The following is a 13365-nucleotide window of genomic DNA, read 5'->3' as shown; positions in this document are numbered from 1 at the left end:
ATTTTGTACAGACTGTCTATTGCTGTTAAGTTTATATGGGCAGTTTTCCGAGGATTATTGTAAGTTAGGAATGCCAAGAATTTTGAATCATTCAAAACACACATGCTCACAGAGTTTATGAAATTTCATTTTTTGTAATATTCATTGAAATAAGTCTTGAAAGTCTTTAGTCATTTCACAAAAAAACCTGTGCCGCCTTGGCAAACGTTAGTACCATAAGTGGGTTATTAATTATATATCTTGACTTTTTTTCAGCAGATACATAAGAATTGTGTACAAAAATCTAAGGACAGGGGGAATACATTTTGCAAAATCTGTATTCTGCTACTTAGTGGCATAAGAATGAGAACAGTTGACTTACCAAGTAAGTCCTTGCTCTAAAAGTGGTTCACGTGCAAAAATATTGTTGAAGTCTATCTTAGAGGCCTTGCTATGCTTTTGATGTTCTTGGACTGGGTGTTGTCTCACAAGGGTGTGTATATTTCTGCATGTAGCAATAAAAAGTCAGAGTAGCATGTGAATGAACTGGATATGTTTTCATCCAGTTTTCAATATTTTTTGTGGTTGTCCACAGATTTAGAAGTGAATTGTTGTCATATCTGAAAGCATATTTATGATTTTGCTGATTTGGCAACTCTCCATTTCTTTAATGTCATTTTGAATTTGATCTGGGCATGGAAAGCTGTGTTTTTTTTCTTTCATAACTTTCCCCCTTTTTAAAGTGTTGGAATTAATGTTAAGATTTCAGACATCACCAGATAGAGACCAGTGACATGTTTGGCAATTGAGAATTTATGCTTTAGTCATTTATTGTTTGAATTATTGCATGGGACCTCCGAGGTGTGCCTTCTCTGTGATTGCCCCAGCCTTTTGGAACAGCCACCCACCTGACATCAGAGGGACCTCTATCCTTTTAACCTTCTAAAGGCGGTGAAGTTTTCGTTCTTCCTTCTGTCTAAGCATGGCTAGGATGGGGGTTGAGCTGTGAGAATGTTTGGTCTGGCACCTAGGGAGAAGAGTACCTTGGTTTTTAACTATGAGTTAAAAACTGTATGAGATAGGACAGCCATATAAGTCTTATAAATCTGTTGGGTGAACTACTAGTAAATATTTGTGAAAGGAGATGTTTGTATTTTTTTGGTTCATGGTATTCTAAAGAAAATTAAAATTATTGCAGTTTTGTCTTTGAGTATATTTTCATTTTTGAAGTTGTTTCTCAATATCTTTTCCCTTTTTATGTAATTTCAACAATGTTTAAGGCTTAATATAGATCAGGTTTTATATATTCCTGATTAGTTCAGTCTGCTGTAGATGTAGATTACTAAAGAAATAACTGCACTTTAGAATACCAGCATGATTGTTTCTGCCTGGAAGAGCTGTAAAGAGCTGTTTATTTTTTCTCTGACCTGTAGAATTGTTTAAAAAACAAATGTAGCAAAGCATAATTCCAGTTATCTTGAAATCTTATCTGATGATGCCTAGAACATATTCTTCAATTTGATAACTCTTGCTGATCTGACAGTTTCACATAAAAGTCATCTGTGATATTAAACTGTAAACTGTTATATTTCACTAATTATGTGACATTTCTTTGTGTCATACTAGTGTTACATAGTGCTGTTTTTGGTTGTATCAAGTAAAATATCTGTAGGCAGTATTGCTGCATTTGCTAGCTATGGATTTAATATTACCAATTTTGTCAGTCACAAAATATTTCCACCATAATACATGATTCAGAAAAATGTTTAATGTTTCTGCAGATATAGAAATGATTTATATTTTACGTTTGCTGATCATAATTGGCTCCTTTTATGAACCAGTCAATAAATCTCGTACCTTTATAAAAGTTTTAACTTTTAACTTTTCAAGAAGAAGAGCAACAATCTAATGACATTTGCTCTTCCTGTATCATTACCCCATCATTATTTTGCATTTGGTTGACTCATAATTTCTGGTTCTTCATGGAGAGTCACTGGCTGTTTAAAATGATTTCCCCTCCCCCTCAAAAGCTGTGAATGGTCGCTGGTACAGGCAATGCTGAGGTGGCATTTATGAAAATTACACCTAGTTCTTTGCTAATGCTTATATTGTGAAAGATACTCTGAAGTGATACGGATGTACGGTATGTCTGCCCTCTTCTAAACATATTTGAACATGTCTTAATTTATAATTTTTTATGGGAGAGAAGAGTCAAAATGTTGAAAAGATTCAGGATTGGGAAGATGAGGATTTTCATTTTTAATATCTCAAATCAGAATTATTACACCCTACACATCCTTGCTTATTTGAGTGTTCATTAAAAAGAAATGTTTATGATATAATAAAAGCTTATTTCCATAAGCAAAAATATCTTCTCTTGCAGATGTGATTGAAATGGAATGATTCTCTTGAATCATTTGCAAAGATTTGTGGGAAGCCATTTGCAATTTGAATTTTGATTTTTATAATAATAAAGTTGGAAGGGACCTTTGAGGTCATCTAGTCCAATCCCCTGCTCAGGCAGGAAACCCTATACCATTTCAGAGAAATGCCTGTCCAGTCTCTTGTTAAAAACTTCCAGTGTTGGAGCATTCACCACCTCTGGAGGCAGGTTGTTCCACTGGTTAATTGTTCTAACTGTCAGGAAGTTTCTCCTTAGTTCTAGTTGCTTCTCTCCTTGATTAGTTTCCATCCATTGCTTCTTGTCCTGCCTTCAGGTGGTTTGGAGAATAGCTTGACTCCCTCTTCTTTGTGGTAGCCCCTGAGATATTGGAACACTGCTATCATGTCACCCCTCACTCTTCTCTTCATTAAACTACACATACCCAATTCCAGCAACCGTTCCTTATATGTTTTAACCTCCAGTCCCCTAATCATTTTTGTTGTTCTTCTCTGTACTCTTTCTAGAGTCTCAACATCTTTTTTACATCATGGTGATCAAAACTGGATGCAGTATTCCAAGTGTGGCCTTACCAAGGGATTGTAAAGTGGTATTAATACTTCACTTGATCTTGATTCTCTTCCTCTGTTAATGCAGCCTAGCACTGTTTTGGCTTTTTGGCCAGCTGCAGCACACTGCTGGTTCATATTTAAGTGATTGTCCACTAGGACTCCGAGATCCCTCTCACAGTTACTACTGTTGAGCAAGGTACCACTTATACTATACCTGTGCATTCGGTTTTTCCTGCCTAAATGTAGAACCTTACTTTTTTCACCATTGAATTTCATTTTGTTAGATAGTGCCCAGTGTTCAAGTCTGTCCAGATCTTCCTGTATCTTAAGCCTATCTTCTGGAGTATTGGCTATTCTTGCCAGCTTCTGTCGTGTGTTTCCTGGAGTTTAAATATCCATACAATTATATTAAATGTTACAATTTTTCATACATAAATCTATGAGACATTTATGTATATGTATACAAAAATGAGATCAATTTTATCATTTTCTAACGGTTATGAAATGATATTGCAAAGAAAGTTTGTCTCTTTTTTCTGATGGGCTTATGTCCAAATATTATGGAATATGTCTGCACATACGTAAATTTCTTTATAGTTCTCCACCTTTTAGCACAATTACTTCAGAATTCTAAATTCTATACTTCAATATATATTTGGCGATGCCCCAAATCCCAGGACTATAAACTAGATAGGGAAGTTAGGAAAAGAATTGAAGACGATGATTGCGTCAAATTATTTCTGTATTGCTACAAAGAAATCTACATGGGCATGTCTTTGTAGTGCAGGGTCAAAAACAACTTGAGGGATACTTACGCATTTTATAAATCTCACTAGAGTGGGAAGAATCTATTTGTTTCTGTCAAAGAACTTTCTATAAGGAAATTGGAAGGAGGGATTCTGTATTTACTTGCACACAATGTAGTCTAGAACAGGGGTCCCCAACCCCCCGTCTGTGGACTAGTACTGGGCCGCGGCATGCCAGCAACTGGGCTGCACAAACAAGCAAAAGTCCCATCTGTGAGATGCAGGCAACAGACAAAACCACGCATCCTCTAGTCGACGGAAAAACCTCTCCATGGAACCAGTTCCTGGTGCCCAAAAGGTTGGGGACCTTTGCTCAAGAATCTTTCCCAAAATGTCTTTCAACTTTCTAGAATGGCCATTGAGGGCATAGGTGCTGTGGGAAAGAGAACATAAATGGAAGTTGGGATTTTATCCACTTTTTGAGTTAAGATGTTAGAAATGTATGTAATCTCATACCTGGTTAGTAGAAAATGAACACCATAAACTGAATAGTACTGTTTTTAAAGTAATATGATTAAGATAGTACATTTATGGATCAATCAATATAAGGCCATAATTCCATAGTGACTTTGAGTGGTTTACAATACGAAAAATATACTAAAACAATATAAAAGAATAATAAGGTCCAAACAGAACAACAAAACATTCAACCTAACAATGGACATTCCCACAATTGTGAGCTGGAAGAAACTAATATCAGAGGCGGCTATTGAAAATCTCTCTTCAAGGTGACTCGGGGTGGCTTATAACATTAAAATAAAATCGTGTGTGTGTGTACACATAAATACACACACACACACAAACACCTATACATACACATACATATAAAGGTTTATATATACATATAAATATAAATACAGGTTTAATTTAAAAGATGAGGAGGTAGGGAATATTTATTTGTTAAAATACTAGCCTTCCAGTGAGGACATAGCAAACTGATATCCAGTGGAGAGCAGGAGTTATTATGATTGAAAAAGGTAGCTGGATGCTGGATCTCGTTTGCGAAAATATCTCCAGAGAAAGGAGAGATCTTGAGATCATGTACTCCAAACAGTTGGTTTTCATGTGTAGATAGCATATGCTGATGTTTTTGAGGTAACCTTGCATGCAGCTGGGAGTCACAGGATTCCACCAAGCTCATAGCCTTTAATGTAGCTTATATAGCCTCAGGTTCTTTGCTGGTCCGTGACTGGAATAATAATTGATAGGACTCAAGTTCAGCTGAACCTCACTTCTTTGGATTTTTTTTTATTGCTTTTTAGAGATTGAGAACTTTTGCAATGGCAAGTTTTATTGTACTCATTGGGTGAGTTTTCTTTAAAAAATCCTTTAAGAAAGTGTTTGAATTAATAATTTTAAGATTTTACAAAAATAAATTTTTTTGAACATGCAGCAAAAGAGTGATTGGAGTGTTGAGCTTAGAATGTTTTGAATGGACTATGTGTTCAGGTGGACTTGAGTTAAGACTTTGAAATTAAGAATCCTTTCTGTGGGTAACTTTCCATGTTTATATCTGAGAAAAAAAACCATGAGAAGATATTTTGGTCACTAGAGGGCACCAGAAGGAAATAAATACATCAGTGGATGCATTTCAGTGATATTTGGTATTGGAGATAAACTAGATAAGGGGTGTCAAACTGCTGGCCCATGGGCTGGATGTGTCATGCCGAAACTGCACCCACCCCATTGCTGGCAATGGAAAAAAAATCACGATACGTCACAACGTGTCATGTGACGTTGCAAGTTTGACGCCCCTGAACTAGATTATGTCATGGAAGAGGAACAAGCTTCACTGGAAAAGATTAAATCTATGGATTTAAACAACATATTGAATATACAAATAAAAGTAACTTTGTTACAGTTGTCAACAATTTTGTGAAAAGAGACAGAATATAAAGAGTGACCTACCTAAACTCTTTATATAAGATTTGCAAAAGGGACCTGTTAAAGCTGTCAGAGGTTTTGTGAGAAGAGATAAGATAAACATAAAAAAGCAGATTCTAGGACATTATCTGAGGGAATTAAAGATTGTTGGAGAAAGGGGAAAAATATAAAATCAATTTATTTGAAAGTAGATGGGTTGCTATCCCTAGTAATATTTGATTGATTTCTGACTAGAACTGGGATGATGTTTTAAAGCAGGGGTGTCAAACTCAATTTCATTGAGGGCCGCATCAGCATTGAAGTTGCTCTCAGGGGGCCAGGTGGGTGTGGCCTGGGTGGGCATGGCCAAAGTGCGTATGGCCTACCGGATGGGCATGGCCAGCTCTACATCATTCGCATCAAGGGTGCCTATGGGGGCCTGGGCAGGAGTGGGACAGATCTGAGAGTCTCTAGCAGAAGGAGGGTCTCTGGGCCAGGGCCAAGGCAGTGGGGGCCGTTCCCTCACTTGTTTCCAGGATGGCTTTGCGGGCCGCATAAAACCACTTCATGGGCCTGATCTGGCCCCCAGGCCTTGTGTTTGACATGTCTGTTTTAAAGGTTCTGTTTATGTATGAGAGATTAGATAGGGCAGACATGTCAAACTCACATCGCGAGACGTATTGTCATGACACATATTGGGACTGTTTTGCCCAATATTGCCGGTAATGGGATGGGTGCGGCTTCTGGATGACGTGTCCAGCCCACGGGCCGGCAGTTTGACACCCCTGAGATAGGGGATAGAGAGTTCACTTGTTAAATTTTAAGTTTATCTGATTAATAAATGTAAAAGGAAAGATTTAAAGTGAGTTTATTAGATACAGCTTGTAATAGTTCTGTTGCTATTTCTGATAACCCTTAATGAACTTTTGCTGATTAAGCTGGAGTGATGATTTAAAGATCTGTTTGCATACAATATATGGGATGAAGAGATGGTTTGTTGTTTTATAAGATATGGTGATAAGTTTATTTATTTAATTGTATCCCACCTTTATTACTTTTACAAATAACTCAAGGCGGTAAATATACATAATACTCCTTTCTACTCCAGTTTTCTCCACAAAACACTTGTTAGGTACAAAGGATAAAGTCAGTGTTCTTTCTTTTTCTTTTTTTTTCTTTTTCTGCATTTTTTAATTTTTACCTTTTATACTTTGCATTATTTTTATCTGTACAATTTTTTTTATGAAAGTACTGAAATTAGTTGAGGAGGAATTTGATGCTTTAGAACAGGGGTCCCCAACCCCCAGGCCACAGCCCAGCGTTGGGCTGCGGCTCATTGGGAACCAGGCTGTGCAAGCAGCGGGCAAGGGTAATTCTGGGTGGCTTACAGTATTAAAAGGATAAAATGTTATAAAACTTATACACAATACAAACAAAGTACAATAAAAATATAAATATATAAACACTTTAAAATATGGGGAGGGAGAGAGTAGGATGAGCAGGAGGCGAGGTGGGATCGGTTATTAATCAATAATAAATTTAATTGGGAAGCTGACTCATGACTCCTCTGTCTTTATCTTTTAATCTAAAGAATGCTCTGAAGCTATTAGGAACTATGAATTATTTTCATATTTAAACAAATAATAGAAAACCTATGTTAAGGTTAGTGGTTGAGGAGATGGGATTGGGCACATATGGGGACCTCAGATGAAAGGTATGTGCAGTTTTGTCTTTTGTTGGACATTATATTAGTCTGTAATGAGTTTTGTCAAGGTAGTCGAATAAACTGTTTATTTAGCAATTTTTTAATATATTCAATTCTAATATGTTTTGGGCAGTGCACAGCAAATAGGTCAAATAGAAAATAAAATAAGATTAAAACAATGATATTCTTGGCTGAATTCATACATACCAAGTCATAAAGTTTATAAACCACGGGGTCTGGTTTCATACACCAAAGTAAACCAAATAAACATTGGAATTCATCTGAATATAGTTTTCATATCTCATCTGCTGTTTATGAGAACTAAACCAGAATGAAGATGACTTTATCCAAGCAAACAGCCATGTCTGCTCTTTTGTTTATCTTTAACCATTGTTCTTTTGATCGTGCATAGTATTTTAGAAAATGTTTTTTTGGAAAAGACAGGTTATGCCTACAGATGTTTGTAATCTAAATTGAATCTTAAATGTTTGAGAATTTTGCTTTGATTGTCTTAAATAGGTGTGTTAAACATTAAAGAAAGGATGCTGAAATTATATAAGATCGTGGGATTTTTTTTCAGTGTAAGGTTTCTTGTTATCATTATATTTATATAATGATAAATCATTTTATATGAAAAAAGAGTCAAAAGATGTATAAATAGCAGAAATAGAGGATGAGGGAGTAAAATGCACCACCATGGTGCCTTAAAGAAATCTACCTAGGTTTGTGGAATATAACTCCATTTCTTAAAAACATATTCAGCATATTTAAAATGTATTGAATAAAACCTACCCTATTTGAGATCTAGAGCATATCATATTTTTATAGATGTAAATACACAGTGTTCAATAGTCTTTGCCTTTTTGGAAGTGTGACAGTGTGTTCTATGTGACAACTTAAGGATTTGGAAAAATGTGTTATGTTTCTTGGATACTTTGGTTTTTTAGAATTAATAGGAATTTAAATCATTGTTCCATTTGATCTTGTAATAAAAGCTTCAAAGTGTAGCTGTGCACTGTTTCAGCTTTTTTGTACTGCATTTAATTACATGTAATACTAGACTAGCCATTTAAAATAGCACATAATTTGCTTTGCTCTTTAAAAATGCTGACCCTATTAAAATTCTAAATAATGGTTAGAGGTGTATGTTTTAGCACAAATCATTCTTACTAAATAATAGAAGTCTCTCCATTGGTAGAGGTCATTACTAAACAGCATAGTAGTATCTTTTTGTGGGTGTTATAATATTTATTTTTTTCTTTAGAATTACTACATTTTAAGCTTACAGATTCTTTTCACAGTTTTAAGGGCACCAGTGCATAAATCCTCCATTCCCTTTGAGATTTCTGCAACCTAATGCCCAGTTACTCATCTCTTTAATATTCTTTATTGGTTCACTTTTCTACAATCTGGTATCCCTCTGGATTTTTAGGTTACTATGCTCGTCATCTTTGACTAGCTCTCATGCTGCTTTGAGATAGATTAGAGTTATATTTCAAAACATCCTGAAACTAATCGGGTTGGGAAAAGGCTTGTATCCTTTCTCTTGAACTTAACTGTTCTGTCATGTTTTCCTGATGCTGTTTTAGACTTATAATGCAGAAAATTCAGTGCAGGCTACATATGAAGATTGCACACAATGGCTGCTTCAACTTCAATGCTGCCTTCTATCTTTCATCATTAAAAGCTACCCTCTCTCCACAAGGGTCATTTGTGTCCCTTATTTTAAGGAGCTTGTTCTGTAAATCAGGAAAAAAGTAAGGGTATGATTTTTTTTCTCCTCATCTGCCCTGAAGGAGATAAAAATATATTCTAGTAGGATATTTTATACCACATCCCTTTTGACTTTTATGATAGTAGTGCTGCTTGTCTCAGTATTACTTTCATAAAAGAATATTATAATTAACTGTACCTTTAGTGTGTCTAACTTTCTAATAGTTGCTCTCTATTTGGACAAACATGGAAAATAAGTGAGCTATGTATGTTATTTTGGAGATATCTAGTCCCAGAAGTCTGACCAGCTTACCTGTTGACATAATCTCAGTTTCTGACCCTTTAAATCAGGGGTGTCAAACTCAATTTCATTGAGGGCCACATCAGCATCAGGTGGGTGTGGCCTACTGGGTGGGCGTGGTTAGAGTGCGTATGGCCTACTGGTTGGGCATGGCCAGCTCTACATCGTTCGCATCAAGGGTGTCTATGGGGGCCTGGGCAGGAGTGGGACAGATCTGAGGGTCTCTGGCAGAAGGAGAGTATCTGGGCCAGGGCCAAGGCAGTGGGGGCCGTTCCCTCACTGTTTCCAGGATGCCTTCGCGGGCCACATGAAACCACTTCGCAGGCCAGATCCAGCCCCCGGGCCTTGTGTTTGACATGTCTGCTTTAAATAGTTCCTTTTCTGCTGATTAATATAAAGAAACAGTACACAATTGCACTCTGATATTGTATGTGTATAAAATAAAAGTCCAGTTTATTTGGATATCTAGCTAGCTTCTACACAATACAGTATAATATGATGAAATGGAAGATACACATCCCTGCAATGTTTTAAATTTTGCTACAACATTTTTATTGCTAAATTCTTTTATCCATAAGACCAAAATACAGGTAGATGTTAAAAATGAGAGAAGGGTAAAGGTGAAATGTCAAGACTTTTTAGCTACTTCTGCCATTTTAATAGCCAGTATTGTAGTGAAAGGTAGTCTGGTGTCTTAGGAGGGAGACTTCCTTAAAAGCCAGAAAAGGGGATATGGGGTTGGTTCTTTGGATTAAAGTTAAACTATTGGTGTGGTTATTTTTTAGTAACTCTTAATGGACTGTTGATAATTATGAGGAGGAGGCTTTAAAATTTGTACGTAGATAAGAGATGGGATATGGGAAGAAGAGATCTTTTGTTGCAATATCAGATAAGATGTAATTACTGAAATTGCATTTGTTGTGATGAGTGCATATGTTATTTACATATATATAAATGCACACACATATATACTTTTAAAAATTTGTTTCTCTCCACTTATTTTTTATTTTTTATTTGTTTTTTGTTTTTTGTTTTTGTAACTATAAACTTTAATAAAATTATTGTAAAATATACAGTTAGTTTAATTAAGATTTTCACATGAATGTATGTTATTCGAATTGTGCCTCCAGTATCTAAATAAGCTATCTACTCAAGTATTCCTTTACAGCAGAGCTCCCCAACTTTTTGGGCACCAGGGACTGGTTCCATGGAGAGAGGTTTTTCCACGGACTGGAGGGTGCGTGGTTTTGTGTGCTGCCTGCATCTCACAGATGGGGCTTTGCTTTTTTGTGCGGACCAGTTGATGGCATGCCGCAGCCCAGTATTGTTTGGGGACCCCTGCTTTACAGTACCTCACCCAGAAAGCATATTGCACTTCCTCCTTTCAATAGAATAGATAAATGAATAAGTAATTATTTTCCCTCACTGAACCCAGATTCCTCCTTTAATATTTTTCTTACTTTGGGACATTCTTATTTCTTTAACATTCTTTAATTTATATGAGAAAAATTTAACAACCTCCTCATATTTTCTATAAGTATAAAATGGAATGTACAGTTATTCACGTATGTAAGATGGCGGGGGGAGAAAGACTAAATATTTGGAGGTTTAAAATACTGGACCAGCTAGGTGTTCATTTGATGTGCAGAACTGGCTAATCTGGTGAGATTTGCCTTCTATCTTTTTTTCACATTAATAGTTGTGTTTTATATGAGTAGCTTATATCTAGTAACTTTCAGATGTATCTTTGGTTTTTAAGTTTCTGATTGATTTACAACCCTTTCTACTTCGTTTTCTGTTTTTCAATTTTTTCTATCCCATTTTAAATTTTTACAGAGCAGACTTTTTCTGATTGTTTAAGTTTCCCTTTATTTGGCGTTTTGTGTTTCTAATAATTTTATGTGGAAATCTAGGTTTTTTTTGTCATTGTAGTATTCAGTCCAGTTTTTTTGCTTTGCTTTCCCAATGTTCTATCCTTAATCAGTAGTTCGTTGTCCAAAGTCTCTTTTGCAAAAGAGCACCAGAAGCCGATTTTACTTGAGAAACATTCCACAGATAGTCCTTGGCTTATGACTAATCGCTTAACACCTGTTTGTAGTTATGAAAGCCTGGAAAGAGATGCTTTCGGACCTGTAAAGCGTCTCCAACCATACGAAAATGTCACATTCCTTGTCCCCTGACATCACATGATTGTGATCTGGGCACTTAATAACCCGTTGACATTTATGACCAGATTTCTCAATCATGTGATCGCAATTTGTAATCCTCTCTGAAAAAGATTGAAATTAATTTTAGTGTAGATATATAAAAAAAAGAAATATATCTTGTGAGAAGAGAATATGAAGAGTGACCTGCCTAAACTCTTTATATAAGATTTACAAAAGGGTCTTATTAAAGTTGTCAAAGGTTTAGTGAGAAGAGATAAAATAACTTGGTTCAGGATGGAAACCTGATGAATCCTATTTGATACCTCTCTTAAGTATGATTCAGAACTATTTACAAACAACTTTCGGTTGTGATTGCTCAATCTGTCCCACATACATGTTTCACCATATAGATTCATTTAAATTAACTCAGAAAAGCTAAACTTTTGCCAGGATTTTAAAACTATGGGGCATTGAAATGTCAGTGAACAAATATGTCTTCTTGTGATGGGGCAGAATGACTCTTGTTTAAAAAACAGATCACAGATAATGTACAGTTTGTGTTAGTCCTGTCTCAACGTTACTTAACTGATTTTCAGGCTAATTACATTGTATTATTGGATATGTAATAATATTGCCACAACTGAGTACCTTTATTCTCTCAAACAGAAGCTGGCAGGCTGAAAAATAGGCAGTGCACAGGACGGACTTTCTGGCTACTGACCATTTAGCTGGTAAGTTTGTAGTTCTCTGTTAAAATGATTCCCAAACTTTGGTCTAAGAGCCTTTCCAACACTTGGCCTTAGTAGTGCCTATTGATTCTTTATGGAATCCACAAGATATAGATAATTTGCCATATTGTTTTAAGTAGGATATTTATAGCATCTTTGTTATGTCCAAACCAATAAAGTTTGCATTTATGCTTCACATCTTACCTTTCCACAGAACTGGAAAAACGTAGCCAAATGTGAAACACTGTAGAAACCATTCTGAGTCCTTTTTGCAGAATTGTATGAACAAAAACTAAAATATTCCATTCCTAATGTATTGATTAAGAAGGAAAGCAAAACTATTAGCTTATGGAACATTTTACATTTTAAAAACAATTTACAGGCTGTTTTTTTAAGGACAGCAAATATAATGTATACAATTAAAGTGAAAATCTTACATACTGGGACTAGCTCATAAAGAAAAGAAAAGAAGAAGAAGAAGAAGAAGAAGAAGAAGAAGAAGAAGAAGAAGAAGAAGAAGAAGAAGAAGAAGAAGAAGTTGGAAGGCAGGAAACCCTATACCATTTCAGGCAAATGGCTGTCCAGTCTCTTCTTAAAAACGTCCAGTGTTGGAACGTTCACCACTTCTGGAGGCAGGTTGTTCCACTGGTTAATTGTTCTAACTGTCAGGAAGTTTCTCCTTAGTTCTAGGTTGCTTCTCTCCTGAAAAGATGCATTTACCTTCAGTGAAAGTGGAAAGGCATTACGTAGCTCTTCTTATATTTAGATGTTGCCTAATTTTTACAACAGGCGATAACGTTTTTTAAAAGTACCATTCACACAACACGTAATTATCCCCGCTACATGGAGATTATGAATAGAGAGAATTTGTGTGTATATTAAGTGCCTTGAGGTACAAATGTCACAAACGAATGTTGGTTGCATTGCTGTTTATTAGAAATTGGACAGCTATATATTGATGCACCTAAAACTGGCTATTCCAAATATATTAGTCTGGCTGATGAGCTAGCAAAGCCATTTTCTTTAATTCAGTATTTCAATAATGAAATGTCAATTAATTCAAAATATTGTTTCATATACAGCCAAGTTGATCATGAATTAGAAATCTCATGGCTGGCAGAGGCTTTATAATGTTTTTGATAGAAAAATCCCTGAACTAGAAGGCCAGGAA

General features: G+C 35.7%; 1 protein-coding gene across 4 annotated transcripts in view; it reads left to right on the top strand.

Moving 5' to 3' along the window:
- The window catches only part of HDLBP (high density lipoprotein binding protein), a 64986-nt gene that overhangs the window by 14392 nt on the left and 37229 nt on the right, over positions 1-13365 (top strand). For all 4 annotated transcript variants that reach the window (XM_083363606.1, XM_083363607.1, XM_083363609.1 and 1 more), the window contains exon 2: positions 12133-12197. The gene's annotated coding sequence lies outside the window, so the exon portion shown is untranslated. The remainder of the gene's footprint in view (positions 1-12132; positions 12198-13365) is intronic.

This window comes from Vipera ursinii, assembly GCF_947247035.1.
Source record: "Vipera ursinii genome assembly, chromosome: 5".
NCBI lineage: Eukaryota > Metazoa > Chordata > Lepidosauria > Squamata > Viperidae > Vipera > Vipera ursinii.
Note: the sequence above shows the minus strand (reverse complement) of the source record. Positions and strands in the feature narration are given on the sequence as shown.